General features: G+C 45.7%; 1 protein-coding gene across 1 annotated transcript in view; it reads right to left on the reverse strand.

Moving 5' to 3' along the window:
- Window positions 1–18,099, reverse strand: part of LOC149205700 (CBBY-like protein) — a 327,551-nt gene that overhangs the window by 281,610 nt on the left and 27,842 nt on the right. The gene's annotated exons all lie outside the window — the stretch shown is intronic.

Below are 18,099 nucleotides of genomic sequence, written 5' to 3' on the forward strand. Positions count from 1 at the left end.
TTCCCTATGTTTTAACTTGGGAAATATTTCAAAAAACAATAATTGACTTAATTAAGACATTTTCCCTATTTGAAAATTAAGAAAAGTTACATGAGCTTGGAGATAATTAACTCCTATGTGTTCCTTAGCCTTAGCGACACCTCTCAAGGCTATAACACCTTTCTAAGCTACAATATTTAACAAAATCCATGATTTCCAGCACCATATTCGAGATTGGATTTGCTAATTAGCCTAAGAAATCTTTGCTGCTTTGTACTCTTTAAATGAGCTAAATATCTTAAGAATGAATCTGGAATTTCACCTACCGCAACTAAACCCTAAAACCATATTTTCCCTAAATCCTTTGATAATCCTTTCTACTTCATATATTGTTGGGCTTAGATTGCCTTAAGGACATCCTTGATCTAGAGGAGAGCTATAGTCCAAAGGGGGAGATAAGGCTACTAAGGTGATAGTGGATAGCTTAACTAAGTCACCCTTGGGGACTCTGTAATGTTCCTAAGTAGGAATGTAAGTGATATTAAGCAAATAAACTATGCATCAGCATATAAAAATAAAACACACATCAAACATCCATGAAAATGCTGCCAATATGGAACTGTTGAGCCGTATTATTAAAAATATGCAGGCTAGATACAATATGAAATGGAATGGTGCACCTGATCTTGTCCCAATGAACAAGAAATACCAACCCCGGGTGGGAAAATAGCTAAGCTGAAGGCTGCCCAGCTGTTGCGCCACTCTGCACTGCGCTGCCCCAGTAAACTGCTACCCTATTGAAATTCGACTAGCTGGAAGGTGCTCAAAAACTACCCAGAAAATTGTGTGCTTTTAACCCCAGACTCCTTGGACAAAACCCAGAAAAACCCAGAAGGGAATTTAGCTAGTTTTGAGTTTGGATTTTCGACCCCCTTGGAGCCTCTCCCTAGCTTTGACTTCCAATTTCGACTTGCAAGAAACAACCTGCAAATCCCCCAGCAAAATCCTCCAAAATGCTAGTTTTATTTGTGCTATCCAACTCCTAGCTCCCAAGATGGCTCTTGGCCAAGATCAACTGCTCCCCAAGTCCCCACGAATTGCTGCTGCATGGCCTCTGCGCAGTCCCTCTATCCAAAAATTTGTAATGTCCCTTCTTAAATTATTTTGGAACAGGACTAGTTTCTATATTTTGGGGCCAATTTTGGAGGTGATGGGGCCCATTCAATTTTTATTAGGAGATTAGACTTAGGAGAAGTTATTTTGTTATGGTTAAATTACACATGGGGGCCACCCACACTAGGGAAAGATGCACTTCTTAGTTCGGTTTGCATGAAGATGGTTAAGTTTTGCATGTAGGTGGTTAAGTGAGGGCCCACGATGGAGATAAAATTGGAGGGAAAAGTGCTCCACGAAATCTATATAAGGAAGGTAGCTCTCTTCATTTCATTCATCTTATTGGAGTATATCAATTTCTCTTTGGTTGCTCGAGCTGCTTAGCCAAGTCATTGGTTGTTTAGCACGAGTTCTTTAGCCCTTTCTTCGGGGGACATCAAGTGCCACCCTAGGAAGGTTTTCTTCATTTCTTCAGGAGGAGGATCACATTGTGATTCCTAGCAATAGCATTCCCTTCCAGGTTGTGCGTATTACTGGGGGACGCAGTAGAGAGGAGACCGAGTTCATTGGTGGTGCTTAGCAGTGGAGATTTGAAGTGAGATTTTCTGGAGAGGAGGCTAGGAGGATTGTCAGCATATAGGAGAGTTTGGGAGTTGATCAAGCTTCTGGCTTGGCAGTGTGACTTTCACACTACCTGAGCTAGCACAGAGGCAATGTGTGGGAGCTCATTTGGTGGGTAGAGTATCAGTCCTTGAGGCTGAGATTTGTCATGGAGGTTAGAGGAGATATTTGGAGTGGTGTTTGCTTCCATTTCAGAGCTTGGAGGAGGACTTTGTGGTCATTCCTTGCAGGCCATATTTCTGGAGCTGTTTGGAGGGCGTGGGCCATAGAAGAGGTCAAATTTGGGAGGTCAAAATCTGGCCAAACCATTTATGGGTTTTTCTAGGTTTTTGACAAGGATCCCAGATATAAAGTTTCAGAATTTTCTAAGCACCGGAAGTGGGGTTTTCAGCCGTATCTTTGCAGCAGACAGTGCAGAATTGCTGGGGACAGGATTGCGGGGGAGCGCCCCCCCTCTCACACCTGCTCCCAATTCGCGTTCCGAGCGGGAGCGGCTCCGGAGTGCACTCCCTAAAATGCTCCCAAGAAGGGAGCATTTTGGGAGCGCACTCCCTGAAATCAAAATTCTCCCGAGGAGCGAGCGCGCTCCATAAAACACTCCCGAAGAGGGAACGTTTTTAGGAGCGTGCTCCCTAAAAAAAAACACTCCCTACCTCTTCGGGAGCGTTTAGCTTTTTTTGCAATTTTTAATTCCAGTAATGTTCCAAATGCAATTCTTTTCAAAGAAACAAATAAGTTTTGAGTGAGGCAACTTAATGATCAAGCCTATGGCCCTAGTATTGATATGCGATTCATGGTAATGTTAAATTCTTAAAGTAAAAGTTACATTCTCCTTAATCTTCGTTTTCATCCTTTTATTTTAAGAATTTAACATTACCATGAATCACATATTGAATTTTGTCATGCATTAGGGTATGGAAATCGTATTTAATCAAGAGCACCAATCCCTCTATGTACCTTGATGTTAGTGACATTGGCTGTCGAACTCCTCTATCATGACCCTCCTAAAAACGTACGCATCACTCAAACAAAATCTTGACTTGACATGCTATGCTTTTTCTATCTTCTGTTAATGCTTAGAGGGTGATATTAATGACAAAGATCCATATACAGATCCAGAGGTAATGACAAAGATACCTTTGGATATTAATGCTTAGAGGGTGATATTAATGACAAAGATCTTGATTTTCCAACAAGACTAAAAAATTAGACATTTCTCGTGGTGGCAAGAGGCCCAAACATAAGCAATTACTTGTCTATTCTAGTTTCTAGTAGTTTTTATAACTATTGACTCTTTCATATTCATTATGAATTTTTTTAAACAATATATGACAACTTAAGTTTGAAGTTGGCAATTATAACTCATTAGTAATGAATTATGAATATGATGCTTCATGAAAGTTGAAAGTTGTTTCATTTCATTTCATTTTATAACATTTCATTTCATAGATGTATTTTCTGCTTTTTAATAGAAATGTTAAAGGGGACCGTTTGGTCCACCGGCTGGGCATGTTGTAATCATTGTAACCTACAGTCCCGTTGACCTATTATGGTCATTTGTTGGACATTAATAAAATTATCTTATCTTATCTTATCTATTTCATGTTAGATATTATTTGTTGTAATGGTTACACTTAGCTTACAAGTACAACTTTGGTGATCAATGATGATAAATGTTATATATTGAATTTTGAAAGCTTGAAACTTTAAGATTGATGAATCATGAGACTCAATATGTTGTATGTTACTATGTTACTATGTTACTAACTTGTGGACGTGGTTGATGAAGATTATAACTTCTAGATGATTGTTGTTATATGGTTCAATCTATGTTTTTAATTTTTTTTATATCTAATTCATCATTCTACATGTTTTTGTTGACATATATGTATCAAAATATAAAAAATATAAAAATATATATTATATAAAAAACGCTCCAGGATTTGCTCCCAAACCGGGAGCTTCTGAAAATGTCGCTCCCGCTCCCCGTTTTAACTCCCACTCCCAAGTAACCTTGGTTGGGGATTGCATAGTGCCTTTGGGGGTTGATTTTGGGAGTTCAAAATCGGGCCAAACCATTTCTAGGTTTTTGTGGGTTTTGGCCAAGGAGTTTGTGGCTAAAGTTTCATCACTTTTTGAGCACCGGAGGTGGGGTTTCTTGCAGCTCCTTTCCAGCCAACAGTTGTAGTTACTGGGAGACAGCGCAGAGCATTAGAGGAGCAGTTCTTTCCAGCATTAAGATTATTGTTTGACACCTGAGTTCCTTCAAGCTTGCCCTTGAGGCAAGCCTAGGTGCATTTTCCGCACTATTATACTTGCTCCACTCCATTAATAAAATGGCTCAGCTGGTTCACATTTCTGTTGTGTATTGAGTATTTGTTGTTTGTTTAATTTTTCTGTGTATGAATCGCATTTGCTTTTGTATATCATTGTCTGTTCCAAATTTTCTGCATTTGGGACATTACAAAATTCGACTGACTGATGCGCTGGTCTAGCTGGCTGCAAACTCTAGCGAAATTGCCTTCACTGTGCTGCCTCCTCAGTTCCCGAATCTCCCAGCAAGCAATGAATCCCCTTGCTGACCTCCAACTCCTCCTGCGTGTTTCCTCGCTGCCCAGGAATATGCAATTCCCTCTCTGCACTAATGGCTGAAGTGTGTTGTTGTCCTTGACTCCCTGAAACTCCTATAGAACAACCTCCCTAGGGTGGGCACAAATGGTCCCCCGAAGTAGAGGTTGAATCTCCCGCGTGAGAGATTCGTGGCTAAACAACCAGTAGACTTGCTAAGCAGCAAAGCGTACAAGTGAGTGTTTGTTTGCAAATGTAGAAGATGGTTGAAAATGAGAGCTGATCCTCCTTTTATTACCTTGGGCCTCCTTAGCCTCATGTGGGCCCCTCCATCCACCCATTCGATTTCCCTCCAAGCACATCGAATGGCCAAGTTTGAATTCCCCATGTGGGTGGCCCCCACATTCCACTAGCTGCTAAATAAAGTCGAAATTGCCCCATAGTTCCTAAGTCTAAGTGTGGGGTCCTCCTCCTAAGTCAAAATTGTGCCAAAAATGTGTAGTTGCACCCTGTGACTAATGTTTTTGAGAAGGGACATGACAATCCTCCCCTCCCAAATGTTGCTTTCCCTCAAGCAACCTCAAAGCTGGGTGCTCCAATATGTGCTCACCTTCCCAGGTGGCATCCTCATCCGACAAGTTCTTCCATTGTACCAAGAACTCCCTGATGGTCCTGCTCCTTAGTCTCCTTTCCCTGCTCTCCAAAATGGCCTCTAGTTCTAGCACCAAGTGGCCCTCATCATCCAGCGAGGGTAGATCAGTTGTTGCCGTCACCTGTTGTCCCAACACCTTCTTCAGGCATGAGACATGAAACACATTATGGATTCTACTCCCTGGAGGCAGCTCCAACTCATAAGCCACCTCCCCAACTCGCCTAGTCACCCGGTAGGGCCCATAGAAGCGTGGTTGTAGCTTCTTGGCCCCCTTCTGTTTCAGCGTAGATTGCCTGTAAGGCTGCAGCAGGAGGTATACTAAGTCCCCCTCCTCAAAGTGCCTCTTTGTCCTGTGTCGATCTACATAAAGTTTTTGTTGATTTTGGGTTGTCACCAAATTATCCTTGAGAGCCTTGAGGATATCTTGGCTCTCTTGGACCCAGTCTTTGGCCTTTGGGGCCCAATTGTCTCCAAAAACAATATCAACAAAAGTCAATGCATCATATCCATAAAGGGCACGGAAAGGAGTCATACCAATAGACATGTGGTGCGTAGTGTTGTAGCAGTACTCGCCCAGATGCAACCACCGAATCCACGTCCTCTGCTGACCTGTCACATAGTTCCTCAAGTACCCCTCCAACCACTGATTAACCCTCTCCGTCTGGCCATCAGTCTGAGGGTGATAACTGGTGCTAGGAGTGAGCTCCGTCCCAACCAACCTAAAGAGTTCCTGCCAAAAGCCACCCATGAATCTGTTGTCTCTGTCGCTCATTATGTTCTTAGGGAGCCCATGCAGCTTGAAAACCTCCCAGAAGAACAACTCGGCAACCTATGCAGTCGTGTACCTAGTGGGGATGGTGAAGAAGTGGGCAAATTTGGTCAACCGATCGACCACTACGTCTATGTAATCATTCCCCTATACTGTGAGTAGCCCAGTGATGAAATCCATCGAAATACTTTCCCATTTCCCCTATGGAATGGGAAGTGGCTATAGTAGTCCTGCAGGGTGGGTCAGCTCCCCCTTGTTCCATTGACAGGCCTCACACTCCTGTACATGCTGCAGCATGTCCTCCTTGAGGCCCTTCCACGTGAATCTCTCCCGAACAACCATATAAGTCTTCTGGAACCCCTGGTGTCCGGACAGTGGTGAATCATGAGCTGCCTGGAGTATCCTCTCCCTCAACTGCGAGTTGGGCACTAAGTAAATGCGCCCCTTGTAATAGATGACCTCATCCATCACATGGTAACACTCATCTGCATGTGTCCCCTCCAATACCTCACATGCCCTCCTGTCCTTGGAGTACTCCACCAACAACTGAGCCCTCCAATCCTGGCAGATGCTCATGAGAGATAACCCAGCTAGTCTCTGAGATAGAGCATCGGCCACCACATTGTGCTTCCCCCACACATACTCGATGTCGAAATCATAGGCCTGCACCTTGTTGACCCATCTTTGTTGCCTGTCATTGAGGCCCTGCTGCCCCATGAAATGTCGAAGACTGTTGTGATCAGTCTTCACTCGGAACCAGTTGCCCACCAAGTACTGGCGAAACTTGGCCAATGCATGCATAATGGCCAACATCTCCTTGTCATATATGGAATATGACAGCTCATGCGGTAGGAGCTTTCGACTCTCGAAAGCTATGGGATGCCCCTCTTGTGACAATACTGCTCCAACTCCTACCCCGGATGCATCACACTCCATTGTGAATGGCTGGGAAAAGTCCGGAAGTGCCAAGACAGGGCAACTGCTCATCACCTCCTTGAGGCGATCAAAGGCAACTTGTGCTCCATCAATCCATGCGAAGGCCCCCTTCTTGGTCAAGTCAGTCAAAGGTGCTGCCAGCTGCGAGAACCCTTTGACAAACTTCCTGTAATAGGTGCAAATGCCCAAGAAGCCCCTCAGCGTAGTCACGTCTTGGGGTACTGGCCAATCCCGAATGGCCTGAATCTTCTCCTCATGAACTTTCACCCCATCTGCTCCAATGATATGCCCTAGGTAGAGCATCTCTGTCAACCCAAACTCGCACTTGGAGAGCTTGGCATAAAACTGTTGCTCCTCCAGAATGCGCAATACCTCCTCCAAGTGTTGGAGGTTCTCCTCCCACATCCGGCCATAGATCAAGATGTCATCGAAGAACACTAGCACGAATCTCCTCAGCTATCCCCGGAAGACATGGTTCATGCAAGACTAGAATGTGGCTAGAGCGTTGGTCAACCCAAATGGCATGACCAGAAACTCAAAGTGCCCATAGTGGCACCGAAAAGTTGTCTTCGGGATGTCCTAATCCCTCACCCTGATCTGGTGGTACCCTGAACGCAGATCAATCTTAGAGAAGTACTTGGCTCCTCTAAGCTCATCCATCAACTCGTCAATGCAGGGAATAGGGTACCGGTTCTTAAGAGTCTTCCGGTTGAGGGCCCGGTAGTCAATACACATCTAAAGGGTTCCATCCTTCTTCTTCACCAGCACTACTAAAGAAGTGAAAGGACTGGAACTTGGCCTGATATGGCCCAATGCAAGCAGCTCCTGGATGGCCTTCTCTATCTCGTCCTTATAGGCTTTGGGATGCCTGTAAGGAGTAGTGATCACTGCCTGTACACCCGGCTCCAACTCAATGGTGTGCTCAAATCCTCTGTCTGGTGGTTGCCCTGGTGGAATGTCCCCAAACACTACTGCATACCTGTCCAGTAAAGCCTGTATGTCTGTTGGTGGTGGCTGCGCCTGTCCCCCAGCCTCTGAGATCCTCAACTCAACTGCCCATGCAATGTCCCCATGTCATAGATCTGCCTCCATCCTGTGGGCCAAAACTATCTGAGGTGGGTAAGACTGCATGCCTCTCAAGACCACCAGTTTGCCATCTGGCCCAATGAACTCCATCTCTGGTTTCCTCCAATCCGTCATGACTCGCCCAAGGGAATACAACCACTGGACACCCATCACCACGTTGGTGTCTGGCACATCGACCACAAAGAAGTGGTCCGTCATCAAGTAGTTCCCCATAACTACTGTCAAGGAGGGCACATATCTGGTGCATTGGATCGTATGGTCCCCTGGCACTAGGACCGAGAAACCCTCACACTCCCCTCCTTTGGACCAGCTATGCATCTATGAAATTGTGGGTAGCCCCACTGTCCACTAGCACTGACACCCTCTATCCCTGTACAGTGCCTCTGATCCTCAGTGTCAAAAACTTAGGAATCCCACATAAAGAAGCAAGGACTCCTCCTGTTGGGGCAAGAGATGCCCCTCCCTGTGGAGGTGGTGGTGGTGGCCCTCTGTCTGTCGGACTCTCTCCATCTGTCCCACCACAATCCTTCTCCACCTCATCCTCCTGGTCACTATCAAAAAAGACCTCAATGCAGTGTGCTCTACCTGCAATGCACCTATAGCCAGGTGCCTAGGGCTCTCTACATGTGAAGTTGTTAATTTTAGGTATGTTCTATGCTTAGAGCAATTTATTTCAATTTTCACAGTTAGCTCAATATCTTTTCCAGATTAGCAATCACATCAGCATTAAAGTAAATTGCAGATAGAACATAAACATAGATCACAGAAGACAAGCCAAGACAAGAGGACACAAGATGTGGCGCTAGCCAGGGACAAACCCCAATGTGGGGAAACCCTTGATCAATTCTTCTTATATGTTCTTCAATAATTCAGCAGAGAGAGAGAGAGATAGCACATATACAACATAAGTCAACACTTTGACTTATCTAAATAAGAGCATAGATCATCTCTAAGTAGATGATACATGAGGTCGTTGAACTTAGTTGAAGACATGTTGCTTCAACTGATTCTCCCAGGTGATTCCATCACCATACTGCACCTATCATTGTGTTGCTCCTCATCATCATGCTGCACCTCACTGTGTTGCACCATGTTGCACCCATCATCACTATGTTGCATCTCATCATGCAATTGAAGACATGCTGCTTCAACTGATTCTCACAGGTGACTCCATCACCATACTGCACCTATCATTGTGCTACTCCTCATCATCATGCTGCACCTCACTGTGTTGCACCATGTTGCGCCCATCATCACTATGCTTCATCAATCATGATTGTACCCATCATTGTACTACATCATGTACCATCATATGCCATTGATGCACTATGTTTGCCATACTGCCCCATGTGCTTGATGCACCATGCTTGCCACCATGTGCTTACTGCACCTTGCTTAACATATTATTGTTCCATTGTTAGCATGCCTTTGCTGTTGTCCCATTGCACCATGTCATTGTTGTTGTTAGCATGCCTTTGCTGTTGTCCCATTACACATGTCATTGTTGCTGTCCCATTACACATGTCATTACTATTGTCCCATTGTTAGCATGCTTTCATTGTAACATTGTTGTACATTCCTAAACTGCATCACCATGTTGTTTAGATGATTTTCTATTTGCTGCATTGGTGGGCAGCCTTTAGGTGAGGCCATCAACAGTCCTACCTATTGGCATGCTGCTCCAAGTCTGTTTGTTAGAGCACACTGTTGTATCCTCCATGTTATCCCACAGTCAACCCCATAAGGACTGCATCCAGCTTCATGACCAGCAGTTAGGGTGAGACTAGATACTTATTGACTGCGGCTAGGGATCTTTAGAACAACAACATAGGACCTGTGTTTAGGCCTCTCCATATAGCGTCATACGCTTCCCTTTCTTGCACCCAAGACACCTCTATGCAGCCCTAAAACAGTCTTCCCTACCTCGGCCTCCCTTACAACAATTCGGCCCTCCAAAAGACCCATGATTGCTGCGGCTAAGACCTTCTGTTTGACTGCGGTTAGGGCATCCTATAGACAGCTTAGGATCACCCTTGGGACAGTGTATAAATCTCTTCCCTGACTGCGGTTTGATTTCATTAGGGCAGCGTATAGGTGTCTACAATTAGGGCTCTTTCTTTCACTGCGTCTAGGGTTAGATCTCCCCTCTAGGACTGCGGCTAGGGCTTGTTAAGGCCTCCTCCATAGCTGCGTTAAACTTCTTCCATGACAAAGGTAAGGGCTCCTTTAGGTCATCCCTTCCATAGCTTCGTTGGCCTGTCTTCTTTGCTACGGCTAGGGCAACCTCCTTTCCTCCAACGTCTAGGGCTTCCTCTCCTAGATTTCTCTTCCACTAAAACCCAAAGCGAGTGGAGAGAAATCAAGAGAGGAGTGTGTGTAAAATGACTCTCAAGTCATCTCCTTTTATACTAAAACGTTGAGCACATGTGGGTGTTATTTAGTTGTTGGACGACCTTGACGAATTGTCTTATAACACAAATAAATTCATAACTCCATGAATACTTATCGGAATCGGATGATCTTTAGATCAATCCTACACCTCTCGATGAGAGAGATTCAAGAAAAATATCAGCTTCCATAAACAAGATGACCACATGGAGTTTGGCCCTATTTGCCAATTTTAACAGAGGCACGGCTTCCTCCTCCTCAAGTCCTTCCGTGTCTCCTCATCTAACTACCCCCTCCCCTATGTGGTCCTCGGTGGTGGGGGTCTAGTCTCATGCCCCTTCTATGGTAAAGGGGTCCATGCAGGAAATGGTGCTCTAGTCTTGGGGATGGCCCCTTTTAGATCTCTAGCACACAAGACCGCTTCCTGCAGCGTGGAGGGTCTGTGTGACTTCACCAGTCCACGCAGGGGCTCAAGCAAGCCCTCAATGAAGGTATATACCCTCCTTGCCTCGGATAGATCCGGGACCATCACTGACACACGCAGAAAATCTGAAAAGTACTGCTCTGGGTTGCCAGTTTGGCGTAGTTGTGTCAACTCCCTGAAATACGCCTCTGGATCCCTCTGATCGAATCGCTCCACCACCCTCCAAGTGAAGTCCTCATAAGAAACTATCTGGGCATGCCCTAAGGTGGTCAAGCCATGGAACCACCAATCATGGGCTTCCCCCTCCATGTGCAGTGTGGCCATCTTAATGGCTTCCTGCTTTGTCATCCGGTTGAGTTGAAAGTATGTGTCCATCTTTTCAACCCAAGCCCTGGTCGTGCACTTGGCAGTGCCATCAAAAGTAGGGAAATACATCCTCCCTATGGTTCTCTGCAGCTCATAGTTTTGGGTCCCTTGTCCTCCGTACCCCTTGTTCCTCTCACTCTGCTTGAGCTTGCAGTAATCTTTGAAGGAGAGGGCTTCTTTGAAGTCTTCATCCATGGTCTGCCACTCTTTGAAGTAATCCCCCATCTGAGGAGGATCTTCCTCCCTTGCAGGCTCGATTTGTGCCACTGGCACGAAAGAAGGTAGTGTAGCCCGAGTCGGCACACTGACTGAAGGGCGTTGCACTGCTGGTGAGGGGTGATCGAAAGGTTGAGAGGCCCCGGAAGTTTCTCCACATAGAAACCCTCTAGGCGTGGTCCTTTCTCTATTCTGTGACTTGATCTCCTCCAACATGTCTTTCTACCCCTTGGCCAAGTCACTCAAGGCCCTCAGGAGGCTGTCGAAAGCCATCTCCTCCTTACTCTTGGGCTCTGCCATTTCCTCCTCTCCAGCCACTGCTTTCCCTTTGTCCTTCGTATCTGGAGTAATTTCTAACTCCCTTTCTTTGCTCCTGTACCTCTACCTACGGTAGGTGATGTTCTGCTGGTCCCCTTCTCTCATAGGGAACAATCCCCATAGCTGAGCCAAGAACTAGGCTCTGATACCACTATAATGTTCCTAAGTAGGAATGTAAGTGATATTAAGCAAATAAACTGTGCATCAATATATAAAAATAAAACACACATCAAACATCCATGAAAATGTTGTCAATACGAAATTGTTGAGCCATATTATTAAAAATCTGCAGGCTAGATACAATATGAAATGGAATGGTGCACCTGGGCTTGTCCCAATGAACAAGCAAGACCAACCCTGGGTGGGAAAATAGCTTAAATGAAGGATGCCCAGCTGTTGCACCACTCTGCACTGCGCTACCCCAGTAAACTGTTGCCCTATTGAACTTCGACTAGCTGGAAGGTGCTCCAAAACTGCCCAGAAAATTGTGTGCTTTTAACCCCGAACTCCTTGGACAAAACCCAGAAGGGAATTTAGCTGGTTTTGACTTTGGATTTTCACCCCCCTTGGAGCCTCTCCTGAGCTTCGACTACCAATTTCGACTTGCAGGAAATAGCTTGCAAATCCCCCAGCAAACTCCTCCAAAATGTTCGTTTTATCTGTGCTATCCAAATCCTAGCTCCCCAGATGGCTCTTGGCCAAGATCAACTGCTCCCCAAGTCCCTACGAATTGCTACTAGATGGCCTCTGCGCAGTCCCTCTATCCAAAAATTTGACTAACTAATGCGCTGGTCTAGCTGGCCACAAACTCCAACGAAATTTCCTTCACCGTGTTGCCTCGTCAGTTCCCGAATCTTCCAGCAAGCAATGAATCCCCTTGCTGACCTCCAACTCCTCCTGCGTGTTTCCTGGCTGCCCAGGAATACACAGTTCCCTCTTTGCGCTGATGGCTGAAGTATATTGTTGTCCCTGACTCCCTGAAACACCTGTAGAAAAGCCTCCCTAGGGCAGGCATGGATAGTCCCCCGAAGTAGAGGTTGAATCTCTCGCGTGAGAGATTCGTGGCTAAACAGCAGTAGACTTGGTAAGCAACAAAGCGTAAAAGTGAGTGTTTGTTTGCAAGTGTAGAAGATGATCGAAAATGAGAGTTGATCCTCCTTTTATTACCTTGGGCCTCCTTAGCTTCATGTGCGCCCCTCCATCCACCCATTCGATTTCCCTCCAAGCACATCTGTTGATTTGGGGTAGCATCGGATGTGCTCTAGCCATGAAATTTGGTGGAGAGGTTGGGGCACATGAGATCTCCAATACCCAGAAAAGCTTTGGGCAGATTCTAAACAGATCAGGAGATATTAAAATAGTTAATATTTTTAATGGAGTCCCTAAGTCTAAACTCAGGGAAAATAAAATATTAATGTGTATTAATATGAATCTGTGTTAGAATAGTCCAAAATAAATGGATCAAGCCAGATCTAATATTAGCCATTGATTAGGGACTTAATCTCGGCCGTTGAGATGTCAACAGGAAAACTATAAGAGGAGGCTTGAGGGTCACCTGGAGAATACACCAGAGTGATCAGTCATTCTATTCTCTAGAGCGGGGTTTGCTAAGAGAGATAGAATCAGTGATCGGGAGAGAAGCTGAGGGGCATTGAGTACAGAGAGAGGACGAGGCAGAGATAGTGCCAGGATAGTAGCAAAGCAGCCAATGCTCACGCAGAGGCAGCAAAGTGTTGCCCAGAGCACTAGAGGGACCAGCGTAGCTGACGCAGAGGCTCAGAGAGCTGACGCATGGCCTCCTGGGGTTGACGCAGGGCCAACGCTGGGCTAGAAGAGGCTGACGCAATCCAGATTGGGCAGATGCTAGGGTTTCTGGGGCAGATTGGTGCTGAGTAGCTGCCGGAAGGATTATCCGAGGTTTCAACCAGTAGATTTGTCAGAAACCGAGAGGTATTACTGCTAAGGAAATTCTCTGTTGGGTAGGCCAGTTTTGGCACCCAAATTGTACTCTGATATTGCTAAATAAGAAAACCCTCAGATAGCTGCATCGGTTTTCCCACATTGGGTTTTTCCGGGGACACTAGTCCAAAAATAATGGTGTCATGTGGTGTGTTTGTTCTTGTTTCTTTTAGTTGCTGATTTGTAATATGTTGAACATGCACTAGTGTTTATTTTCAGTTTTTACATTGTAAATAACTTGTTAAGGAAAATAACAAGTAGGTAGGAATAAATCAGATAAAGTGCATGGAGGGTTTCTAACTAAGTAAATTTAGAAACTTAAACATGGTATCAGAGGGTGATTGCAGATCACAGGAGGACTAAGAGACATCAGTCGAGCGGAGCAATAGCAGTAGAAAACAGTTGTCCCGAGGTGACAGAAGTTGTTTCTAGCAGCGCAGAAGCCAAGAAGTGTGACGCAGAGCCACGCAGAGGAAGTCGGGAGTTGCGCAGAGCCTCAGAGAGGCCAGCGTTGCTGACGCAGAGGGCCAGAGGGCTGACGCAGGGCATCCCAGGGCTAACGCAGACCCATCCGAGGTGACACAGGGCCAACGTGAGACAAAGAGGGGCTAACACAGTTCGCAGAAAGGCAGTTGTTGGGGTTTAGAAGGCTGCAGGAATATTGCAGAGTGGAGCTGGTGAGGCATTGTAGTCAGAACGGTACCTGACAGAGCAGGGCCAAAGGAGTTGTTATCGAGGGTTTCTAGCGAGGAACCCAGATCAGCAGTGCAGCTGCACAAGTTGATCAGAGTAGGGGGCATCTCGACAAGCGGCAGAAGGATTTCCAGGAGGAAAATCAGGACTCAAAGGGAGTCTATAAGAGAACTTCCAGACGGGAAGTAGAGACTTAGATGAGTCGAACAGAGAACTTCTAGGAGGGAAGTAGAGGAGCATCATGGCACCACACGGGGTAAAAGACCAGGATAGACTGGACGAAGCATCAAACTTCGCAGTTTGGAAGGCCAGAATCTTATCAATGCTTGACAGGAATCGTGTCAAGAACTTCGCCTTGAAGGTAATAGTTGTCCCAGTCGACCCCAATGATAATGACAAGTACGAAGAGGTGATGGCGAGGGCCAAGTGCATTATCCTTGATGGGGTCAAGGATCATGTGGTACCACATATAGCCGAGAAGGAAACGACATTTGAGATGTGGGAGGCTCTCAAGAAGTTGTACCAGCATACTTCTGTGTAGAGAAGAATGTTGCTCGAGAACCAGATGAGGTCGTATCAGATGAAGAAGGGTCAATCGATTGACACCTTCCTCGGAGGACTGAATGAGATCCGAGACCAATTCACTGCTATAGGAGCGACACCAAATCAAGAGCTTATGGTGAGGACAGCCCTGAATGTTGTCTCAGAAGATTGGGAAGTATTTGTCCAGAGTATCCTGGGCAGAGGGACTCTCCCACCTTGGGACGAGATGTGGGCAGCTCTTCGCCAGGAAGAGATCAGATGGCAGTCGAAGACAGGTAGCAGCAGCAAAGGGATCAAGGTCAAGCAGGAGGAGGAGGATGTGGCCCTAGCATCTGAGGGAAAGCAGGAGAAGCAAAAGAAGAAAGATCTCTCCAAGATCAAGTGCTTCCATTGTGGGTAGCCAGATCATTATGCGACCCAGTGTCCAAGGAAGAAGAGTAAGGGAGAATCTTCCGAGACTAAGGCAGCGCCAGCACGGGCAGAGAAGGAAGTTTTGACAGACGATGACTGTGCCATGTGTTCACACACACCACTTGAGCGGAAGTGGGGAGACATCAAGCTGTAGTCAGGCAGACTACAGGCGATGAGGGGCAGGATCCTTGAGGTACCCAGCCTCTTGGATTAGACCTTGCTACGGGAGCCCCGACGAGGAGTAGCAGGACTGACTAAGTAGGTAGAGATAGATGCGAATGGAGCGACAGCGAGAGCTACAGTGTAGGAGTCCCGAGACAGTGCAGAGCTAGCAGGCTGCAGTAGTGCGAGAGGCACAGGAGTGTTGCACCAGTGCAGGAAGGCACAGAGAAGTGTGCAACGGTGCGAGATGCAGGGAGTTGTTGCAGCAGCGCAAAGGTCAGAGAGGGAGCACTTGTTAGCGGCAGAGGGAGCTTCAGCATCAGTGGGTGTCTCTAGCCCAACAGAGAGGTCAGATGGGAGATCAGTTACTTACTTCTTAGTAACTGAGTTGCAGTGCAGCAGTGGGTAGCACGATGCAGCATGATGAGAGGAGGTGCAATGCGGATGCAGTGCTGGGAAAAAGGACCAGCAGCAGCACAGATGCAGAGGGAGTTGTTGTACAGATGCAACAGTGGCAATGGCAGAACCATGGGCAGCAGTATAGGATGCAGTAGTGCAGAGGATGTTGGGCAGGAAGGCCTAGCATCAACATAGGTACCTATGCCGGATGATCAGAGTAATACTCAGTGAGTATTGCTAGAGCACAGTCCTCGCTAAGAGGGAGTGTTGATTTGGGGTAGCATCGGATGTGCACTAGCCACGAAATTTGGTGGCGAGGTTGGGGCACATGAGATCTCCAATACCCAGAAAGGGTTTGCGCAGATTCTAAACAGATCAGGAGATATGAAAATAATTAATATTTTTAGACTTAGGGAAAATAAAATATTAATGTGTATTAATATGAATTTGTGTTAGAATGGTCCAAAAGACATGGATCAACCCAGATCTAATCTTAGCCGTTGATGAGGGACTTAATCTCGATCGTTGAGATGTCAACAGGAAAAGTATAAGAGGCTTGAGGGTCACTTGGAGAATACACCAAAGTGATCAGCCATTCTATTCTCTAGAGCGGGGTTTGCTAAGAGAGATAGAATCAATGATCGGGAGAGCAGCTGAGGGGCATTGAGTACAGAGATATAGAGAGGCAAAGATAGTGCCAGGATAGCAACAGAGAAACCAGAAAGAGCGGTGCAGGAGCAGCCAATGCTCACGCAAGGCCACGCAGAGGCAGCTAAGTTCTGCGCGGAGCACCAGAGGGGCCAGCATAGCTGACGCAGAGGCTCAGAGAGTTGATGCAGGGCCTCCTGGGGCTGACGCAGGCCAAGATAGGCTAACGCAGGGCCAGCGCTAGGCTAGGAGAGGCTGACGCAGTCCAGATTGGGCAGACACTGGGGTTTTTGGGGCAGATTGGTGCTAAGTAGCTGCTGGAAGGATTATCCGGGGTTTTAGCCAATAGATTTGTCAGAAACTGAGAGGTATTACTGCTAAGGAAATTCTCTATTGGGTAGGCTAGTTTCTGCACCCAGATTGTACTCTGATATTGCTTAATAAGAAAACCCTCAGATAGTTGCACCAGTTTTCCCACATTGGGTTTTTCCGAGGACATTAGTCCAAAAATAATGGCGTCATGTGGTGTGTTTGTTCTTGTTTCTTTTAGTTGCTGATCTGTAATATGTTGAGCATGCACTAGTGTTTATTTTCAGTATTTACATTGTAAATAACTTGTTAAGGAAAATAACAAGTAGGTAGGAATAAATCAGATAAAGTGCATGGAGGGTTTCTAACTAGGTAAATTTAGAAACTTCAACAACATCGAATGACCAAGTTTCATATTCCCCATGTGGGTGCCCCCACATTCCACTAGCTGCTAAATAAAGTCAAAATTGCCCCATAGTTCCTAAGTCTAAGTGTGAGGTCCTCCTCCTAAGTCAAAATTGTGCCAAAAATGTGTAGTTACACCCTGTGACTAATGTTTTTGAGAAGGGACATGACAGACTCACACTTATGATTGGGACTTTTACATCAAGTGAGAACCTAAGTGGTAACAAGAGTCTATTAAGCCCATGTTGAATAGGAAAGGCTAGAGGTTCTGACTTGGCATTTCCTTCGATGAGAACTCAATTTAGTAGCCACCTATCCTCCTAGATAAAGAAAGGGAAGACTCTTGCCAAAACACCATGGTATTGGGCCTCGAGATTCTTCAAAAGAAGAATTAGAACTATTCAAGACATCTTTGAATTTCATACCAAAGATTAGATCACTCCTTTCAAAGCCTCAATTTCCCCTGAACTAGTAGAAGGATTATACTTGCATACTTGGAAGAAGGTCAAGGGCTTCAAAACATGTAAGGAGGTTGATGGGTATAGTTGGTTGTGCAAGAAACCTATGCTATATGCTCAACTTAATAAATCTAGAGGCTCAATTTTAAAAGGTCTACTTGGCTCTTCAGACTTTGGAATATGGGGAAACCTATGGTGGAGTCAAAAAATGCCTTAATTGCTCAAAACCCTGAAGCATCTCTTTTTGGTTTTATTTCTTTGCCAAGTTGGCCTGGAAGTACATCTTCATATTTTTTAACTAACTCCTCCTTACTCCACTGTAATGTTCCAAAAGGAAATAGCAGTGCTAAACAAGAAAAATACACATACGACATAGAAAAATTCAGACAACAATTAAACACCCATATAATTGCACCAAAACTGTGCCAAACTAAGCCATTTTATTATCAAAGGAGAGTACAACGCATGGAATGTGTGCACCTGGCTTGCCAAAGCAAGCTAGACAATCCCAGGTGAGAAAAATGTTGCCCAAATGCAAAGGAAAGACTTCTCCTCAATGTTTTGCACTGGCCCGAGAAATTCTACAACTACTAGCTGGAAGAAACATCTGTTTGAGCCTCCAAAAGTGATCATAAAATTCCGCCAAATCAATCTTGATCTCTTCACCAAAAACCCC

The sequence above is a fragment of the Pinus tabuliformis genome, chromosome 1_2 (assembly GCF_031772625.1).
Source record: "Pinus tabuliformis cultivar Carrire ecotype Pingquan chromosome 1_2, CPIR1, whole genome shotgun sequence".
NCBI lineage: Eukaryota > Viridiplantae > Streptophyta > Pinopsida > Pinales > Pinaceae > Pinus > Pinus tabuliformis.